The sequence below is a fragment of the Ambystoma mexicanum genome, chromosome 5p, assembly GCF_040938575.1.
Source record: "Ambystoma mexicanum isolate Mex_15411 chromosome 5p, UKY_AmexF1_1, whole genome shotgun sequence".
Taxonomy (NCBI): Eukaryota; Metazoa; Chordata; class Amphibia; order Caudata; family Ambystomatidae; genus Ambystoma; species Ambystoma mexicanum.
Window position 1 is genome coordinate 187,437,584 of NC_090930.1, and position 23,168 is coordinate 187,460,751.

Sequence of the window (23,168 nt, forward strand, 5' to 3'; positions counted from 1 at the left end):
AAACATTATTCCCCAAACAATCTGGGGCCAGATTATCAAAGCGTTGCACTTGTACAAAAGAGTGCAGCGCATAATTTTAGCACCAAGTTTACTGTTTTGGCAAGGGAGCAAACAGGTTTAGTGCCAATTTGTATGATCTAAAAAGATTTTCAAGGGAGGAAACATGAAACAGACTATTCTATTTACTATGTTTCAGGAGTAACATGATCTGAAATGTAGTAAACAGATGTCTTTTTATGTTAGGAGTAAATATAATACAAAAGCCATTATGATTTATTTTTGCCCTAGTCCAAAGGTTTTTAGATACAACGGTTGGTGACAAAACCTGTTGGCTACATTTCATATTATCAAAGTATGATCACTTTTTTAGTACGGGTGCAAATGTTAGATACTCTGGCCCTGTTGCCTAACAATAGAAGAAGGGCAAAGCCACAAATGTAAGATTTCCCCGTGTCACATTGTCACAGAATTGTCCTATGCCACTGAATGCCACAGGCCCGCCCTGCAAAAGTATTTCTCATTGACCTAAGAACACCCACTGCAATTGTTTCCCCTCAGACATGACACACCCCTATTTCACATTAGCACAGGGCAGCACTGTCTATTGGCATGTAAGGAAAACCTAGGGCTGTGCCTAAATAACTGGAATCTCGCTGTGTGTTGTGCAGTATTTATTGCACACTCTGAGCATTGGGAGCGACTGCTTACTTGATAGAGATGGCCCTGTACTTTTCATTTTGCCAGCAGAACTGCCCAGGACCCCTACTGACCCATGCTGCCCCATGCTAATTTCACAATACTCAATGTCTGCCCCATGCCACTGATTGCCCTTCGATTTTCCACATGTTACTGAAAATTCCATGGGCCACCAATTGGCTCAATGCTTGCCCCATTCCTCTTTCACATTGCCTGCAGACTTTCCCCTTACCACTGAGTGCCCCAAATCTTGTGCCATGCTTTGCCTCACGGACCTCATTCGTTCCATTCGTTTCTCATGTCATTCTTTCCTCCCAGATGTGGTACATACCTCTTTAAATTGACCACCAGAGCGCCCTGGCCGGTGCTCAGGCTGATAGACACATGTCTCTGGCACATGTGGACACACATAGGATGGAATGAGGTGTTACATACGGTTGTGAGTCACCTCTCCAAATAGATAGCAGACCCCTATTCCCTTCATTGACCTGATAAACAGAATTATCTATTACTATATACTGGATGGCATGGAAAAGAGACTTTTCATTTCAGAAGAGCAATAATCCACGCCATAGAGTTCCTTGACGATAGTGTGGCATAAAGCACCCAGGTCCCTTTGAAGTGGCACAGAACTGCAATATATTTTTCGTGAACAGTTGTGGAATTGAATTTCTTTTAATAGAAAGGATGCACTCCCAACTCTCTAATCCCATTATGTGACATGCCCTTACCCTGGCCATCAACATACATGCGTTCTTTAGACTGCAAAACGTCCCCATAGAGTTTTTATTCTGGTATTTGCCAAACCCTTCATATGAAGTAATTGTCCCATCGCCTAACTTATTGTTTGAGGTTTGCTTGAGTACTGTTCTGGCAACTTCATCTAATGGGAAAAAAGGAGATTTAGATCAAAAATTGTAATGTGGCAACCAATGGAATGAAGGGAATCTTCAAAAGGGGTAGGTATATACATGAAGGTAAGCGAAAGGAAAGTCCTGCACAACCATGTGTGTGCAGGTTTAGTAAAGAGTGAAATGTTGCAAAATGTACAATAGTTGAGACACATGGAACCAATGGACTAGAATATTAAAGCGAGGAAGTAAATGAAGTGACACTAATAGCTGAAGATTAGTCCTAAAGTGTATATCAGTGTAGATAGTGAAATAATTAAGTGCCATGATCTCGGGAGTCCCAGACATCACCAAGGTCCTCTGAAAGCCACCCAGCACGCCGCATCACAAAAAGATTCAACCAGGTCACCCCCATCCTTAAGGAGCAGAACTGGCTAACCTTTCAAGCATGCATCATGTTCAAGAAATGGCACACAGGATGAGAACTGACCTACCCACATGGGTTATTTTGAACACTTCTAATTGTAGTGTAATTATTTTAACTGAAGGTGAGGCTCGTATAAAGTTTGCCTACAAGAGCAGTACATGTTGAACCCTAAAGTAGCTCTGGATATATCAATAAATCTATACCCTCGGCTGACCTAATTGGAGACAGAAGCACCAATAGAGAGAACGAGCAACACCTATGACAGACTACTGTTTTAACTTAGTAGCCACTATTTAATTCAAAAAGTAAAAAAGTTAAAATTTCAGATTTTTACCAACAAATGGTGTTCATAGATATACATTCTTACCATCATTAGTGAGAACAAAACAAATGGCAAAAACAATACTCCAAATATGAGTAAAGAAAGCATTTGTGAACAGAATTTGTTTCAATTTTACAAAAGCCACAAATCAAGAACAGCATTCTTTGTTCTGTGAACCCGATCAGCAAGACAACCTAATTCTGCCAGTCATGTGTGGTGTATAGAGAAAAGTGAAATAACCACCCACAAGAGTCAAACCTATTGATATCCGGTATGGGAAAGTTCTCAATCTTGTCGTCTAAGAGTGAGCTGTTTCTAATTCTGAACCAGTTTAAAGGGAATTAGTTTCCTGGTGGACTGGGAAATCAGTCAATGGATGCTGTGCTAGGTCAAACGTCAGAAGGTGTACTCCTGATGTTTTGAGGTGGACCGCAGTTCAAATGCATGTCCAGAGACGTTTTGGAAGGCAGTGGAGGTTACCTTCATCTGGACCTATGGATGTCGCTCTTGAAAAGGGTGCTTCCGTGGTCACTGGTGAGACTGTGCTTCTTGTGAAGCACAGAATTGCAGATCAACTAAGCTGCTGGAGGCGATAGAGGTGGTCGTGGATTGCCAAGGGGAGCTTCGATTGTGGACCATAGGTTCCAACTAGAGAGTGATCTGGTAGTGTTGTGATGTGGAGTCACAATCAAGGCGAATGCTCTGCAGGGAGCTGTGTCCCAGGGAAAAACGATGCACTCCAAGAGGGTGCCAGTAGTGTGCTGGAGCCACTCATAACCTGCAGCCTGCCAGGGAGGCAGAGTCCTTCGCAAAGTCAACCCCGCACCTTACGGAACAAGTTCAAGAAAGCCTGCATCACCTACAAAGCAGTCCGAGCCAAAACACCACTCCACCTGGCTGAGAAACTCACCATCTCTAAGGCCAGTGCACCACCAGAAGGCACAACATTGCAAGACTGGAAGCAAAGAACTGCAGGAGGCAAAAACTTTCAAATATACCTTTTCATCTTATGCACCCTGTCTTTGGAATAAGTTATCAATGCAGATAAAATTGTCTCCCTCCGTCCTATGCTTCAGGAAGGCCCTGAAGAAACTACATAGAAACATCTCACCAATCGCTGATCATGCCACTCAACCTCCATTCTTCTTTTCTGGAGCCATCCCTTTTCCACCCTCCCCCTAACCATCCTAGCTCCTCTACTTCCCCACACACTTACATTTGACCACCCCTTTGCACCCGTAACTACAGCACTCTGTTGCATCCCAGCTACGATAGTGCTTTATAAACCTCGTGCAAATCTACAACATGCAATACTCAGAGCTCAGTACATCTCTCCAGTGTGCTCTCTGAAACAACTGAGTGGTTCTATCCTCTCAGAATCAGGGGACAGGAAGGATATGTTCAAGGAGCTTGAAATGTTAGGGGTAACACATTAGTCTCGATGTGGTGTCTCTTTACACCAGTATAGAGCACCTCAAAGGGATGGAAACAACAGAATTTTTTCTGAAATCAAGGTCAATCTTGTTTCTGCAACAAAATAAAATAATTTTGGAAATGTTACATTTTGCACTAACTAATAATATTTTCATGTTCAACAAAACCATCTACAGACAAGAGCAGGGCATGGCGATGGGGGCAAAAGTTGCTCCCGCTTATGCCAACCTGTTCATGGGACACTTCGAGATCAACCATGCATGGAAACATTCAGCATTTAAAGAAAGAAATATTGTATATTGGGGTTGATACATTGACGATGTATTAATGATTTGGATTGGTGACAAGAAGATACTGCAAGACTACATCAGATATCTGAATACAAACAACTATAATATCAAATTCACAGATAAGAGTATTGAGATTCTGGATTTACAAATATACCTGGATGGATAAAAAATATTGACTGACTTGTACATCAAGCCTACTGCAGTTAACAAGATTCTACGTGCGTAAAGTAATCATGTGAAGCATATAATTAAAAGCATACCGTATGGTGAAATACTGAGAAGAAAGCGGAATTGTAGCTCAAAAGAAAAATTTGAAAAACATGTATCAGAACTTAAGGAAAAGTTCATAATGAGAGGCTATAAAACCGAAGAAGTGGAATGTAAGGATATTTGGCGTATTAAAGCACAGAGTACAGCACTACTGCACAGGTAGCATTTTTTATGCAGCACCACTACATGGGTGTGGTGCATTGATATATGTGTTGCCAGAGTAACATGGACATATAAGTCAAGACAGGCTATTCAGTCAAAAACGATTTTTACATATAAGATGCAAATCTATTTTTACAGTTAAAAGCACACATGTGCACATTCAAAATGCACACTATTTTTCACCTGAAATGCCTATGTTGCAAGAGACACATTTGAAAATTAATAACTAACCTTATTAATAACTAACCTGACTAATAAAACTTCATTTAACATAACCCACTAATAAAAATGTGTCTCCACTGCAGAATTAGGCCTACTCTGAAAGTGAACTTTTAAACGCGCATTCATTTTTTTTTTCTCTGCTGCTCTGTCCACATAACTACAGGAAGCAAAGAGCTCGAAGGAACAGGAAATCAGTTTGTTACAATTGCTACTGTAGAAGTGAGCCATTGTGTAGTGAGGGAGGAGATGACATGATTGATTTTGATTGGAGCAGCGTCATAGCAAGTATCATGCTAGAGGCTGTGATTAGAACTTTGCTGGAGAAGCTTGAGGGGAGGGAGAGAACAATCGAGATCTTGCAGAGCTGGGAGAAGGATCTGTTTCCTGGCTGGGGCATTCCTGCTGCAAAAGCTGAGAGTTCCAGGCAATAACCCCGGTTTGAGAACGGCAGACGCTTGTTCTCACTGGGGTTGATCTGCAAGGGAGCCAAATTCAGAAAGAGAATAGCCGGAGAAAACTCATGCTGAACAGATGAGGTAATTACAGAAGCGAATGAGAGCTGTGCGAAAGTGTGCGAAACTGTTCAGTCAGTGTATTCGAGGGAGTCTGAGTCTCTTATCAGCATATTTAATGTTACCAATTGAATATATTCTCGCAGCTCTCTGTTCATTTTATCACAAATAATGTTGTACCATTTCATTTATTTCTGTAAAAAAAGTTAAACTGTGTTTAAAAGAAATTTCTATAATACAAAAATATTTGAAAACAGATAGCTAGTGTGTATTATTTCTCTCTTTCATTTTGCATGGGGAAAGGTTTAAAGGTGGGTAGATTTTTAAACAGTGCAATTGTCATTTTAAAACAGATGTGTGCATGATTCTATTCAGTATGGACAGTTGTGAGTGACTGTTTGTAGCATAGCCTGTTGGAGGTACATGAGTCAACGGGAAGAGAGACTCTCTGGACATAGTTCCCTACCGTATATAAGGTAGTGGAAATTACCACAAAAATACCACAATAGCCCATGGTGGCACACAACACTAACACTGAAAATGTGGTATCCCTAAAATGTAGGCCTGTGGTCTCTCTAGTGATCAAGAACAATCTAGATAAAAAAACAAGGGATGCTGGATATTGGGGCCACAAATAAACCAACCATTATACCAACCAACCAAGCAAACTACCGCGCACATCATCTAAATAGGTCTGAATTCTGAAATAATGCAATGTATTATTGTCATGTGTGACCCAATATGAATACAGAGAGTAATTATTGCTAAAGGAATTTTGGCGGTAAGAAAATACTGCAAAGCCCCAAATATCCACAAAATACCCTACATATTTATGGTGCGTTGGCTGGGAAAGTGATCATAGAGTACCTACTGGGCGTGGCAAGCGTGTCTCACACTGCCATTTGCACATTAAAGGGAACCCATTTTATAATAGCAGTGTGCCACTAAAAACGAATTTCAGAATGTCACAAAGGGAAACCACATTTTCAGACCTAGTGCAATATTTAGAGCCAAAGTTGTTTGCACATGGGACGTGGTCGTCGAACAGCACCTTAGAATGGCGTGACCGCATTTAGGGTGAGGTGCAGAAAGAAAAACTAGACAATATTTTTGCAGAAGGCAGCATAATTCAGGTCTGCCTTACACGATTATTGAATGCAGCCGATAAAAGTGCAGAGAAAGACTGTTTAATACAGCTATGCGGCAAAATATGGTTTATTTTGAATAAGTCCCTGCGAATGCAGGAAAATGATACCCAGCTAATTAACAGGTTAAAGACTGAATTAGATGGGGCAAGTAAAAATCAGGAAATCTTAAGAGCAGAATTGGATGTATGCCAAAAAGACATGCAATTAAAATGCAGAAACTTTGATGCTCAGCTATCCAAAAGCAAGAAACAATTTGAGGATAGTGAGCAAGAATTGGTACACCTAAAAGCCTTAGTGGACCACATTAGACAGGATAAAGATGAGGTTGTTTTAGAAATGCAGATTTTACAAAAAGAACATTGTGAAAAAGAATGTGATCTCCAGAGTGCAGAACAAGAAATGATTAAAATGACTCAAGAAAGAGACAAGAAAAATAAAGAGTTCAATGAATGCCAAATGCAAATGTGCGACATGCAGTAGGTGATTAATAAGATGAGTGATGAAAACAATTACTTGCAAAATGAAGCAAACAGACTCCTTAAAAAGTGTAAGGACTTAGAACAGCAAATGTGCATTCCCAGGTCCCAGGAGAGGCGGCAGGGTACCACATTCAATGGAGTGGAGGTGAATTCTAGTTCTGCCCAAAGAGCTAGTGCTCCAGTGACTGGGCCGGTGACTGAAGTTGGTTGCAGCGCCCTTGGGGGATTTGATACTCCCATTGGGGGCAGCCACCAATCTCATTCACCTGAAAACAGGATTGAATCACAAAATAGTGCAATTCCATGCATTGTAACAAGTAGCCCCATAAAAATAATGAAATCCATTAAAGCCCTGATCAAACCATTTAAAAAGGGAGTTGAATGCTGCATTGAGGATCACTTAGAAGCGGTGCATGACATTTTTAAAGCACTCCAGATACATAAGGAACAGTACAGACAATATTTTCATTTAACTTTAGATGCCCCGACGGCCAGTATCCTAAGGGGATTAAATGAACAGCAGAATATGACCTGGGTGGAGTTTGAAAAAGAAATTAGGCGTCATTTTTCTCCTTTTCAGTCATTGCAGGAGGCAAAGAAAGTCGCTTACACAATCACTGATGGACCTAATACATCCCCTCGCCAATTTTTACAAGACTTAAAAAGAGCATTTTCTCGCTTTGATGTATCTTTTGACCCAAATTCCAATGAGTTTAAAACTGCATACTTCTATGGGCTACAGAAAGACATCATATCCCAATTGGTCCGTGAATTTGACCGTGACAAGTCCCTTGAATGGATTGTACATCAAAGCACAAAACTATATGAGGTACTCTATTGTCAGGTTAGAGAAAGTGATAAAATGAAAGATACTAGACCTAAATCTAAAGAACCCTCAGCCACAGTAATGGAAATCAGGTCAGCCAAAATGTCCCTTGAGTCTGCTTAAAGCCAAGGTAAAAATAATGTGACACCTGAAGAAAGGGGTAATCAACAAAGATCGCCATTTCCTGTACCAATGTTCCAATCACATGATCCTAGTAATAGGGAGAGCTACATCAGCCCTAGGTATTTAGGGGACAGACCCCGGGTAGGATATCGGCCTGATATGGCAGGTATGAACAATAACCAGAGACAAAATCAAGATCAAAGAAATGATGGTCCCTACCAGTCATGGGGGACACAGAGCAGATTTGATCCCAACACCATGATATATGGTAATCAGGATAGACCCCGATATGTGGATCGATTTACTGATAATGGAAATCAACATAGGGGCCAGTACCCACAATCTGAGAGACAGGACATGAGGCAAAACATGAACTACAATCCACGTCAGTACAATGATTCCCCACCAGGGGACTATAATCAAAGGATGGGTGCACCCCGCTCCCTTCCACAAATGAATCAAGAGTTCAGAAACCATGCCATCCCAGACACGAGATCAGGCGGCTTGAGCATGTAGAAACAGAAAGCCCTGGGGCTACTACCCACTGATGCACACAATACAACATAAAGTCCCTCGAACACAAAAAGAGAAAACAAATGGGTACAATCAGGAGGATTGGCAGGAAGCTCATGGTTGGTGTGCAGAGAGAAAATGTATTAAATATTGAATGCTGTTTTATATATGCTTGTTTTCTTTTTAACTTGTGTTTAATTTCAGGAAAAAAAAAAAAAAACAAACGAAATGTTTTTACCAAGCCTGTTTTATTTTTGGAAAAAGGGTGAAGTTAGTATTGTGCAATATACTTAATCTGTTTCTTTTCTATTTTGGTTTAGAACATTAACTATTTATACCGGAGGTCACGGGAGACAATGGAGCCCTGGAGTCCCCTGGATGAAGACCAAAAGATGCCTGCCTCCAGGTGGAGGTGAAGACAAGATAACCAGAATGCCAAAAAAAATGACTCCTATGGATCCAAGATTGTCAAGATGAAAGAGTACTCAAATGAACCAAATGATGTGACATCGCTGGTCGGGACATATCAGAGGCAGACAAGAGTCCTGACATATGGAGTTCCACGTATTTATTATTTTAATTATTTATTTTAATCTATTATGTTAATTATTTGTTTTAGTTATTTGTTTTATCTTATTGTTTTTAATTGACATATGAAATCGAAACTTTGAATTAATGCCACTTCCATTGGGAAGGCAAATGTAGAACATTTTGTAAACTAATGAACTCAGATGAATACTGTGTTGATACCTTCAACTTTTTCATTGATGCACATGAATATTCATTTTGTTGGATTGCTACATTGTGAAAAGAAGAAAAAGAACAAGTTGTTCTTAGGAATTGGCTTAGATCGTAGCCAAGTTCTAAAAACAAAAAGGGGGGTATGTAAGGATATTTGGCGTGTTACAGCGCAGAGTACAGCACTACTGCACAGGTAGCATTTTTTATGCAGCACCACTACATGGGTGTGGTGCATTGCTATATGTGTTGCCAGAGTAACATGGACGTATAAGTCAAGACAGGCTATTCAGTGAAAAACAATTTTTACATATAAGATGCAAATCTATTTTTACAGTTAAAAGCACACATGTGCACATTCAAAATGCACACTATTTTTCACCTGAAATGCCTATGTTGCAAGAGACACATTTGAAAATTAATAACTAACCTTATTAATAACTAACCTGACTAATAAAACTTCATTTAACATAACCCACTAATAAAAATGTGTCTCCACTGCAGAATTAGGCCTACTCTGAAAGTGAACTTTTAAACGCACATTCATTTTTTTTTTCTCTGCTGCTCTGTCCACATAACTACAGGAAGCAAAGAGCTCGAAGGAACAGGAAATCAGTTTGTTACAATTGCTACTGTAGAAGTGAGCCATTGTGTAGTGAGGGAGGAGATGACATGATTGATTTTGATTGGAGCAGCGTCATAGCAAGTATCATGCTAGAGGCTGTGATTAGAACTTTGCTGGAGAAGCTTGAGGGGAGGGGGAGAACAATCGAGATCTTGCAGAGCTGGGAGAAGGATTTGTTTCCTGGCTGGGGCATTCCTGCTGCAAAAGCTGAGAGTTCCAGGCAATAACCCCGGTTTGAGAACGGCAGACGCTTGTTCTCACTGGGGTTGATCTGCAAGGGAGCCAAATTCAGAAAGAGAATAGCCGGAGAAAACTCATGCTGAACAAATAAGGTAATTACAGAAGCGAGTGGGAGCTGTGCGAAAGTGTGCGAAACTGTTCAGTCATTGTATTCGAGGGAGTCTGAGTCTCTTATCAGCATATTTAATGTTACCAATTGAATATATTCTCGCAGCTCTCTGTTCATTTTATCACAAATAATGTTGTACCATTTCATTTATTTCTGTAAAAAAAGTTAAACTGTGTTTAAAAGAAATTTCTATAATACAAAAATATTTGAAAACAGATAGCTAGTGTGTATTATTTCTCTCTTTCATTTTGCATGGGGAAAGGTTTAAAGGTGGGTAGATTTTTAAACAGTGCAATTGTCATTTTAAAACAGATGTGTGCATGATTCTATTCAGTATGGACAGTTGTGAGTGACTGTTTGTAGCATAGCCTGTTGGAGGTACATGAGTCAACGGGAAGAGAGACTCTCTGGACATAGTTCCCTACTGTATATAAGGTAGTGGAAATTACCACAAAAATACCACAATAGCCCATGGTGGCACACAACACTAACACTGAAAATGTGGTATCCCTAAAATGTAGGCCTGAGGTCTCTCTAGTGATCAAGAACAATCTAGATAAAAAATAAGGGATGTTGGATATTGGGGCCACAAATAAACCAACCATTATACCAACCAACCACGCAAACTACCGCGCACATCATCTAAATAGGTCTGAATTCTGAAATAATGCAATGTATTATTGTCATGTGTGACCCAATATGAATACAGAGAGTGATTATTGCTAAAGGTATTTTGGCGGTAAGAAAATACTGCAAAGCCCCAAATATCCACAAAATACCCTACAGGAAAGAACAAAAAGAAAAGCAGAAAAAATACCACAAACTGATTTGTTAAAAGACAAACCAAAATCTAAGAAACCACAGACAAAGGTAGATTTCATCACGACTTATAACAGTGAAGCATTTGTTTTAAACAAGCTTCTAAAAAAACATTGGAACATTTTACAAAGTGACGAAACAATAAAACAAAACATAGAAGCAAAGCCAAGTATAATCTACCGAAGAGCACCTACATTGAAACAAAGAGTGAGTCTGAGTCATTTAAAAGAAGACAGACCTGAAACTCTCAGTCAATTTCTACAATTGCCGGCACCAACAGGAACCCACAGATGTTGTAAATGCACAATATGCAAACAAATAGAGAATGGAACAAAGGAAATTATGCTGCCAAATGGCAGATCTCAAAAGATCAAACAGTTCATAAATTGTAACACAAAGTATGTAATTTATGTCATCACATGTACTTGTGGAAAAATATACGTAGAAAGCACCATCAGACCAATGAAAATGAGACTTCAAGAACATCTAAGAGCAATCAAAAATAATGACACAAGGTATCCACTAGCAATACACTTTAATCAAGAACATCAACCAATGGAAATTTAAAAAATCACATTTCTAGGCCTGGAAAGAGTTGACACCCGGGAAGAGGAGGACATAGAGAACTCCTGCTAAGAAGGAGAGAAGCAAAATGGATTTGTACTCTGGACACGTGCCATTCTAGCCTTAATACAGAACATGACATGGCCTATTGGCTTTAGTAACAAAGAATACATGTGCACTAAATGTACATACTGTATATCTATATTGTATATATTTGACAAAAAGCAATTAATATGATTTTTCATACTGCACCAAATAGAATCTGTGACACGTGGACTCACTTCAGTAATGTGGTAAAAGAATGTATTTACTTACTAACACCTATTTGCTAAAATCAGCCTCAGTAATGCTATAGTTGTTTATCTAATCTCTGTGTGCCAAATCGAATCTACAATCTCTGTACTTGCCTCTGTTTTTTCACTTTTCAACAATTCAATATATTTCCATTTCTTAAGCAATCTTACACATTGTTCTTACCCCTATACAAATCATTGTTCATAACAATTCCTTTCATTAACCTAAAGTCCACAGTTTAGATCAATTTACTTCAAGATATAACAAAGGAAAATAGCTGCCACATATAAGCATGTAACTCAAAATGGCCACCTGACGCTTTTGCGTGATGTATGATGTCATCACGCTATGTAACGCGGTGACGTCATGTGGCACATATTTGCGGGTTATATAAAGTAAAGCCGGATAACTTACAAAGCAGTGTGGATCCTGGAGTGTGGAAGGCAATCGAACCTAAGGACAAACACAGAACTAAAAAGGTAACTAACTTTAGAAGAGCCAGGTAATGCTCTTTAGGCACTTGCTCTCATTTAATTTAAAAAGAAAGAAAAATAATGAGATGCAATCAGCTCAGGTTCTTGTAGAATTAACCTTTTATATTATTTGAATGTATGGACCTAAGTTTTGGTTCTTTATTGTTTTCAGCCAAAAATAATCTTGAATATTTTTTGAAATAAGAAAAAAATGCTAATGATAAAAGATATCTGAAAAGTCAGACAGAACAACATTCACAACAAAGAGAATTCAAACCTAAGTGAGTGTATTTTACAGGTCACATAACCTGATTAGTCCATTCTCCCACCACCTATCATTACTTTCTATATCTCAATTCTGATTTTACTTTTGAACATCATCTTATTTCCTTCTTTTAAACTTTAGTATCTCTCCTGAAGAACCACGGGCACTTACTGTGCGGAAACACGTGTTGAGAGAAACAAATGTGGATACATGAAAGTTAATGTTAATGAGAAAATAATGACAATTGTATGAATCAAAATCGAAATTGCATGAAAATTAATACAAAAAAAAATGCAATTCGTGGAATAAGAATCAAAGTGTTATTGATATTGTCTCTACTAGAAGCACAACCCACAAACGTGTCCTTTAAAAAAGAAATGTGTAACACTAGGTTTTATTATAGCCTGACCAATTTGCTCCAAGCTGATACATCAGATTATACCACCTCCATTGCTACTCCGTTGACTGGCAACCTATTGAATCAACGCTGAGGAGTCATTATTAATATTGCAACACGTTTGATGCAGAGTTAGAGTTATGCTGAAAAGTGAGGCTCCCAATACTACGGTGCTAGTAAAATCGTGTGAACCACTTGTGAAGTGCTGGTGAAAATGTGCAGCCAAGCTAGTAATGTTGCTAAAATATTGGTGCCTTTTTTGCCATCTTGAATATAATTACCTGTAGAATTGTGTGGCCATATTTGCAATATGAATTATGGCAGTAGGTGTGCAAGATAACATGGCCTATTGTGAAATAGGGCTCCAGTTATTATATTTAAAAAAAATATATCCGCTACAAATATTCAGGAACAACAAAGTAATTCTAGAACATTGCAGACTATTCCTTCAGGATGATATCACTTTCCCAGGTTTGAAACTATGACATATTTCAGCAAATAATCTTTTTGAATATACCTTATGTTCAGTTTAGTCATTAATAATTCATTTGTATTCACATTTTTATGAACATTAGCAATCTTTCACCTGTACTATGTAAACTGTTTCTTCAGGTAGTAAATGGGAATTTTGAATGTGCTAAAACATGGTTGTGTTATAATGAAGCTTGAGAAACACTGATTTAAGAATAGTAGGTATTTAACTACCAAACACATGCATTAGGGACTGGCCTGCCCACTTAGCCCCTCCTCTTCTTAAATTCTGATGGCTGCCCTCATCGGAAAAAGACATGAGTAGCAGGATGAGTCTCAGATGTTTCAGCCATTTTAACTGCACATCCAAATGTTGAAGCTGTCCAAGTGATTGCATATGGGTAACGGTTACAAATACTTTAAAGGGGAGTGTTGTGAAAACTAAAGCAAACATTAACCTAGTGTTCATTATGCACATACATATTCATGCATGCAGCCCTTTTATCAGAGATTTACTTGTCCAATACAAATATCTGTGTTCATGCTTTCTTCCGAATATACTTTTTGATTTCATGTAAATAAGCCAAGAACCCTCTTTGGTGCTATTTGCCTACTTCATCTTTCTCATATGTATATTTTGAGAGAGTGTTTGAGATTGTTCATCATGGAATGAAAACAATTTCAGAAAATAATGTAAATGATTATTCTACTTTTTCATAATGTGCTTTGCTCAGTAACACAAATGTGATGTTTTCTTATGAGTACAATATATAGAAAGTGATCATTGAAAGGAACACTAACATTTTAAAGCGAGCCAGTTTTCAATGCTAGTACAACTAAATCATTTATTTTCATAGCTCCTTTTGCAGAGAACATACTTCATGGTGTCTGTCAAAAGAGAGAGGCAGAGAAAGAGAGAGAATCAGAAAAAGGGAGTGCTAGACTGGGTATAATAGGCAGGGCCCAGCTACCTCATGATATATTGTCCTATACTCATGTACAAATGACAATTGGAAATAAATTACTAATCGGTTCCACTTTTTTTAATTGTCCTATGTTTTAAAAGCAAGTTGTCAGATGACAATAACGTAGGTCTCAACTGCGTCTGTGTATTGACTTAAACGTAACTGCACCCGCTACCAAGACGTTACTTAAAACGTTTCAATGTTTCCAATATGTATATGCACACGGATGACTCTTGGCCCATAATAGGAGATGTTTTAATTAAACAATGACCTCTAAGCTCAAAGCGCAGAGGAAATGCTTTTGGATGACTAAGGAGCCAGCAGAGAGCAGGGCACTGCCAGTCACAGCGTTGTCATGACATACAGCTCATTAAAACACGGCTTCATTTTGCATTACCTGCATGACAGCAGCACGACGCTGTGTGACCTCTGACTTCTGCTTGACGATGAATTACTCACCAATCTTCTCGAATAATCTCCACAGAAATGCACAATGTGTTTCCCTCTGCACTGCTAAGGGCCGGATCAGGGGACAGCACAGCCAATGCCAGGGGGTGGTGTGGGGTTCTTTATTTGGAGTCTCATAAACGATTCCCATGAATGTGTGGGAGCAACTGAACCTAGTGAGGGAACCCAACCAACCAAAGGGAGTAGGGGGAGGGCATCCGTTCTCCCTCTGACAACATTTTTTAAATAGTGGTTTAAAATTGTGGACTTTACAGCACATCTTCTGTGAAATATTGGTTAAAAAAAACCCACACAGAGTACAGTCAACAGTAAGGATTGATAACCCCTTAAGTCTAGGATAACCTCTCTATCATGTGAGGGCATAAAGGCCAAAGACATATATCTCACTGCCCCGGGGCTTGCTAAGGATACCCTACTCTGGTGTTCCCCAAATCCTGGTCTTAATGAAGGCAGATGGGGGCTGGGTTTTCGCAAATACCTCTCCCTTGCTCTCGCCCTCTCAATGTTCTCTGAGATGTTATGCCTCCTTACTCTCCTGTCTCTTCGCCCTTCCTACTCTCACTGTTATCTTTCACCCTTTTGCTCACACCTTCCACCCCTCTCTCTTTCCTTCATCTTCCTGCTCTTCTCCTGTCCTCCGACCTCCTTGCCCCACTGTCTGTCTGGTCATCTTAAAATCCTGTCGTCTCTATCTCTAGCTCTTTTCTTCTCCCCAACTACGTCCTCGCCCTCCAATTCTCCCCTTCTACAACTCCTACGTCCCCCTTTTCTCTACGTTTCACAAACACTCTCCCACTACCACTCACCTCTGACGAACCAGGGCCCATCTCTCTTACACCCCACTCTTACACCTTAGCACATTAGTAGGTATTTTATGTTACAGAAGTATAGGAAGTTTATGTAGAATAGTACTTTGGAACTGGCCAGGGTATATACAAATAAATGCAAATCGTGTCATGGTGGCAGACTTTCGAATGTCTCTGCAATCTGCTGAATGTATTTTTCATACACAAAGAAATGGGGTGAGTCCCATAAGCAGCAATGGATGTCATGCCTGCGCCATGGGCGCATCTATTTACGCTCAATTTGGACTATATGTGACTCTTGGATCCATCTATATTTACTTTGGGAACTTTATTTCCCATTTGCGAGACTTTGGTGCTTTATTATTATTTCCAACAAACTACGCATACCATAATGCACCTGGCTACAAGCATCGATTCCTGGCTGTTCCTATTGGTTATCAAAGGAACTACACCCCCCAGAAGCCCTAGGGACTTGCCCTGCTTCCACCAGCCCAGGAACAGAAAGGGAGGTGGCCGATTGCCTGCAGGTGTGCTTCGCCAGGTGCAACCAATTAGCCTGCCTCTGTGCTGGGCTAGGCAGTATAAAGGCTGCTGCCTGCAGTGGCTCAGCCTCTTGCATCTGAGAGTCCTTCCTCCACCTTTCGCGGCTTTCTACGGATCTTTGTATGCTGTTTACCATCTCTCCTGCTTAGATCCTGCCTTGCAGCTTGCTACACCCTGCTGCCTACAGCCCTAGCCTTCTGGGCTCCCTGCCTCAGTCCAGCTCCTCTGGGCTTCCTGCCTTGCAGCTTGCTACACCCTGCTGCCTACAGCCCTAGCCTTCTGGGCTCCCTACCTCAGTCCAGCTCCTCTGGGCTTCCTGCCTTGCAGCCTGTTACACTTCGCTGCCTCCTGCCATTGCCTTCCAGGCTCCCTGCCTCACAGCCCTGCTCCTTTTGGGCTCTCCACATTGCAGCTGATCACGCTCTGCTGCCTTCCAGCTTCCGCCCTTGCCCTGCCGGGCTCTCCACATTGCAGCCGATCACGCTCTGCTGCCTTCCAGCCTCCGCCCTTGCCCTGCGGGCTCTCTACATATCAGCTGATCACGCTCTGCTGCTTTCCAGCCTCAGCCCTTGTCCTCTGGGCTCCCTGCTCTGCAGCCTGCCTCACTCCGGCTGCCTTCAGCCCTTGTCCTCTGGGCTCCCTGCTCTGCAGCCTGCCTCACTCCGGCTGCCTTCAGCCTTTGTCCTTTGGGCCCCCTGCTCTGCAGCCTACCTCACTCCGGTTGCCTACGGCCCTTGTCCTCTGGCCTTCCTACTTTGCAGCTTATCACGCTCCGCTGCCTACTACCTATCTTTTTCCGCTGGGTTCTCGGCCTAGCAGCCCGCTACAGTCCTCTGCTACTTTCTACGGTCAGCGGCCCTGCCCCTCAGGGCCCACTCCTTGCCGCCCGGCCCTTCTGGGTTCCTTACCGTGCAGCCTGCTTTACTCTGCTGCCCTAAGCCCTTTTCATCTGGGCTCTCTAACTTACAGCCCTGCTCCTGTGGGCTTGCTCATTGCTTTCCTGCTCCTCTGAGCTCTCAACCTTGTTCCTTACTGTCCTCTGCTATCCTATCCTGTTACACGACTTTCCTTTCATTTCCTTCTGGTAGTTTGTTATCACCTCCTTTCCTGGATTTGTCTGTAGTATCTTCTCTTGTACTGTTTGTAGACCCTTTTGTACAGAGCTTGTCTGTTGGTTCCCATCAGTCAACCTCTGCCCCTTCCCTTGTCCTGTTTCTACATTACAGACACCCAGAGCTGCTGTTCCAAGTCATGAGCAAACAGCGTGGGCCTCTGTTATAGCAAACTGTGCAGAAGGCTAGAGTATTTCCAAGGTTCGTGGAATACTCTTTTCCTATATCTGCATACACCCCAAGAGGGTATTCATTCTGTATCTTTTCCCTTGCTACTCTTGCTTACTCTTCGTTCTCTTTCCTTTCCGCTGTGTGTGTTCTTATCTGTCCACTTTATTTGGCACAACCACCCAAATCCTTTCTGGGTGTCCTGTGCCACTCTTAATAGAGTGCCACTCCTGACAATGGAATGGGACATTAAACTAAAATAATAACGTGAAAGTCCACTCTGCTGAGAACGAAGTTCAAAATTATTTGTGATCGTTCAAATATTGTGTGTATCATTTGCGATATTACTTCAAATATGATTTAAGCCATCTCAACTTCTGAAACCAATCAATGTGGTCAAATCATATATACTCAAACATTTGATTTATTTATGGGTTCAAAGAGAAATGTTGTAGTTAAAAAGCAAAGAAATGTTTTTTGTTGAAGTACATGTGTAGAAAGACAAAGAAACACATGATGAGACAAACTTTTGAACAAACTTACAATAAGGAGTGAGACAATGAATAAAGAGTAATCATAACAAATTAAATCAACACATTTTGAACTAGAGAGAAAAAGAAAATGAATAAACAACTCTCATTACAAATAATAAAGAAGCACGTTTCCAAGGTGCACCCTAATGTGCCAATTTCTCTAATTTTTGAATTGGTTTATTAACCAAGAGCATGTCTGCCTGCGTGTGTGTGTCAATTACAAATTGATTTGCAAACAGTTCACAACTTAAATAGACATCTAGAACACGTTTCGACAACAGAGCCACCTGCCGGGCGGTGAAATCGAAAAAATGCCTTCCTCAGGGCGAAAAACAACTGGACCCTGTAGGGAAGCACACATTTCTTTCAGAATATCCTGGGCTGCTTGTTCAATTGCTAATAGTTTAGACTGCATTATAACTTTAAAATCCCAAACGGTAAGCTTACCTGAATTTCGGGGCACAGCCTTTAGGGAACAAACCAGAGGTAACGTCGACAGCACAGCACGTGTGTGGAGGGATGAGGCACTAGAGACAACTCTTCTGACCTTGACGAATCTAGGAACAAAAGGTAATGGGACCTAATGTTATTGTGACGAGATTTAGTGGAACATATTCCACAAAGGTTTTTCGTTCTTCAAAAGAACTTGCTGGGTGATACTATGGTCCAAAGTACTGATGCGAATTTTCATAAGGCATTTTTGGAAAACATCAGTTATAAAAGAGAAAAAAGGAAAGAGCAGCAATTTATTTTTGGCTTCCTGAACTTCAGGTGGTTTCTTTGTGTTCTAATGTTCTAGTGGTTCTCATTCCAAAGTTTAGGATGGCTAGATTCCTTCCCTCACTCTGTTCTTTCTGAATGTGTTGGTGCAGGTTAGCCGCTTTTTCTATTGTCCAATGGATACATATTTTGGGCTGAGATTCCTTAGTGCATTTTGAATAATGCAGAGACCCTAAAAGGAGGTTCCGTATTCCAATGGAAGCACGGTAGAGATTCCACCAAGAGCCAGTGTTTAGAGTCCACTGCTAGCGAGTATTGAGATTTCACCAGAATAAGATGAGGAATTCCACCAGGTGCCAGTGAAGTGATTCCACTCGGTGCTAGTGTAGCGATTCTCATGTCTCACAGATGGCTCAAGAAACACAACAGCCCTTTTTATGGCACACATTGATGGGGGAGTTGCGCTCCTTACTGGGTTTCCAGCCAAACACCTGTCTTCCTTCAAAGCAGCACATTATGCTGCACCCAGCTTCATTACAGGTGCCCGCAAATTCAACTGTATCTCTAAAACACTGTGGGGCCAATTCATGGAACAAATGTGCGCAGAAAATCCCAGCGCAAGCAGGCACAAGGAGGCGCAAGTGTGAGAAAGCAAGCGCACACGCACGCGTGCAATCGAAGGAAGGCGCTGCACTACTTTCCCAATGGTTGTCCGCCAAATCCGTGCATGGCGCACGCCGCCACACACGTCATCAAAAGGCGTGCGCTTTGCGCACAGCAAAAGCGCACATAGCGCAGCGCACACAACAAAAGTGGGCAGAACAGTGGGCGTAACACACGGAATGGGGAACAACACGTGAAAAAGAAGGCGTAACTGGGGAAGTACTGCAGGGAACTACACAGAACGCCCACACGCACGCGAACAAGGCGTATTCATGGATTAGAATAGGGAAACCCGCGCACGGCAAAAGACGCACACAGGCGTCAACCCGTCCACTACACGAAGGCAGGCGGAAGCGTCCCTGCGCACAGCATAAAAGTGCGCGCAAACAACAAACACGTATATACAGCTACGATGAATACCCCATTTGTCGCAGCACTGATCGTGGGACACCGCAGGAAGAGGAGAATAGCCAGGGCACACATTTTTTCACCACAGACAAGCCTTTTTGGGATGCCTGACGACCAGGTCTATGGCAGGTATGGATTTCTACCACATATCATCCAAGACCTGGTCAGGGAGTGGGAAGATGACCTAACATCCCCCACCCTCTGCTCCCAAGCATTGAGCCCCTTGGAGAAGGTGCTCAATCTCCTGCATTTTTTGGCCACTGGGTCTTTTCAGCGGACTACTGCCATAGTGGGTGGAGTCTCACAGGCCACACAGTCACGCTGCCTACACCAGCTATTGGCAATAATGACAGCGCGCCCCTCAATCCGCAGGCACATATACATGCCCAGAACACCTGCAGAAAGGCAGGCCGTTGTCCAGGACTTTTACAGGGTGGCACACTTCCCCAAAGTGCTCGGTGCCATAGATTGCACCCATGTGGCCCTACGTCCATCTTGGGCCACTGAGCACATCTACTGAAACCGCAAGCACTGGCATTCCATCAACGTACAGGTGGTATGCGATGCAAAGGGAATCATCACCTCTGTCTATGCAAACTACCCTGGCTCGACCCATGACAGTTTCATATACAGAATGTCTGCCCTGAGCCGGGCCCTGGAAGCTGGGCAGCATGGCGACACATGGCTCCTAGGTGAGTACAAATGCCCGTGCACATGCATGCATGTCACACACACACACACACAAATACACAAACCCCAATAATCACAACCATTATCACCTCTCCAGTGGACAGTGCCTACCCTCTGAGCAACCACATGATGACGCCAATCCGGAACCCCACCACACCACCCCAGGTAAGATACAACGTGGCCCATATTGCAACCAGGGCCATAGTGGAGCGCACATTCGGAGTGCTCAAGTCACGCTTCCACTCCCTTGACCGTTCTGGCAGGCAGCTACTCTATGCACCCCCAGTAGTGTGCAGGATCATTGTGGCAGGGCGTACCGGTGGACATGGTGGTGCCCCCACATCCCCAACCACAGGCACAGGCGCTGCCCATGGGAGGGGATAGGGCATGTGGCGACGAAGCCCGGTCCCAGCTTGTGGCCACATTTTTCACCTAAACTCCCAACCCTGCGGAGTGCACACAGGCCTGGCACATACCAGGTGACAATCGATGATGACAAAGAGACAGTCAACTGTCACAACCTTACCACCCTGAGATTGTTGCCATGGAATTGCCACATTGTGTGCATTCCTAGCTACTTAAACACAAGCAATCCTGTGTGACAAAAAGTCACACATGCAAGGTGTGAATCACACAGACCTGCAAAACAGGCCATGACTATCACTGGTATGTCACTCAAACCCTCCCAAACCACAACATGACATGGCAAGCAATAGCCCTGCACCAACACAGTACCAATAAGGTACACATTGCCATGTGAAAAATGTAAATGGGCATCAGACAATGATGCCTGACATGGAATCAGATGAAATGACTGACCAACAACCTCCCACCCAAAATAAGTCATACCCAAATGCATTCCAAAAGTCGTATTTGAAACATAACAATGAATGCCTGTCCACATGCACAATGTGCATTGCGTAATCAACACTGCAGCTTCTGTGTGCCATGTCCACCTCCTGCAACACACTGCTCATCGCACAGCACAGTGAACAGCCATTGTGTGTAATGCACACCCTGAGCATCACATCTAAGCGACAAACTACATAAAATAACAAAATTAGGCATGTACAGGATCCACAAATGGTCATAGAACATTCGCTGCAGGGACACAGTGGGCACCAGAAGGCAAATAGAGTGTACACGTGGACATGTAAGGGTGGTTGTACATGTAGTGGATCATAGTGCGAGTGTGTGGGTCAGTACGGACATGCACTCAACATATGCATGTGAAATCAAGTGACCATCACTGTCCTCTACACATCACATGTGAACATTCACCATGTGTATACCCCAGCATGTCAAACCACAACTATCCCCTCACACCTGAAAGGTAAACACAACACATGAAGAGGCATTGATGAGCAGAATACATCATGTACATGGTAAAGCACAATTACAATTTCAGGGTGCCCATCACACTGCAGGGCAAGGCAACTATCAACAACAAAACACCCCCCTCCCTCGCAAATCACCACGACCCACTGAACAACTGCATCTGGGTTATTCATCCGACATCCTTGAATTCCACCTGGCCACAAGATCACCCTTCCCCTTTGTCATCTCCCACCTTGTGTGTAAAAAGTTGCCATCACCCTCAGAGTCCACCTAGATTTGCAAAAGCACAAAATCCATGAGGACTCAAAGCAGGACAACACAGAAGCCAAGCAAATACCCTGCAGGCAGTAAAACAAAACAGAACAGCGTCCAGTAGATGACTTCAAGTAGCAGTACGCCACAAAGGCCAAGTACTACCACAATGATGTTAACAACCAAGGTAGCACAGTACAATAATGTCACAACAGGATCTGAACCATGTGTGGTACATAACATAGAATGATGTAACACAAACGGATGTCTACTGTCACAGCTCCCGTGTACAGGCGCAGGAGTGGCACAAAACAACCAACTCCGTGGTCTGGGTGCCTGCAAGGTCTAACTCACATAGATCTCTGACACCCTGGTAGGGAAGGAGGGTCAGGGATATGCAGTCGGCACAGGCATTGGCATACTGGATAACCGGAATGAGAGGCAGGAGAGGGGAGTAGGATTGACACGAGAAAGTAGGGAATGCACCAAAATGTAGTACACACATTAACACATACACAAATAGACCAAACTTGTTCACATGCACATAGCAGCAAATTACTCAAATGGAAGTCAAAGAGAAACTTATCTCTGGGGTGAGTGCTGGCCTCCTGCCTGCGCACTCTCCGGTCCGGTAACAGGATGAGTTCAATGCTGCAAAGAGAGCCACAGTTAATAATCTGTGCGTGCCCAAAACACACAAACACACCACCAAATATGCCCCAAAGTAACAAAATACTCTACAAACAGACAATCTTGTGTGGATGCTTCATACCCATACGTAACATTACCCCTGTGATGGTTCATACACAGTCAATGCATTAAGTCAGGCACCGGTGGGTGCGTGGCAAATGGAACACCAATGTGTCACGATTCACACAACATGCAATGTTCCCTGGGTAAGCAGACAGACGCATATAGCAAGGTCTGACTTCAGAACAAGTCCTGTACCACCATGACCAAAATAAAGTAGCCAGTGCATGTATCATATTCTACTTGGAAATGAAATGCACTGCACCCGAGTCTGTCCCTTGCTGTCTGTCCCTGTGAGCTGCTTCATTCCATGTCTTGCAACGCTACATGGCTAATACAAGTGCCTCAATGGACCATGGTGGAATGGAGGGTATGTGCCACTGCCCATGCAGGTGCCCCAGACAACTTTCCCATCAACTAGCCAGCAGTCCACCAACACATCTGAGCTGTATTGTGCGCTTCAACACCAATATTTGTCCAAG

The 23,168-nt window shown here is 42.3% G+C and overlaps 1 long non-coding RNA gene across 2 annotated transcripts in view; it reads right to left on the bottom strand.

The window, feature by feature from the left end:
* Window positions 1-23,168, bottom strand: part of LOC138480836 (uncharacterized) — a 324,964-nt gene that overhangs the window by 222,074 nt on the left and 79,722 nt on the right. The window contains exon 2 of one of the 2 annotated variants that reach the window (XR_011274141.1): window positions 18,313-18,422. The exons of the other annotated variant lie outside the window; for it this stretch is intronic. This is a non-coding gene — a long non-coding RNA (uncharacterized lncRNA). The remainder of the gene's footprint in view (window positions 1-18,312; window positions 18,423-23,168) is intronic. 2 annotated transcript variants of the gene reach the window in all.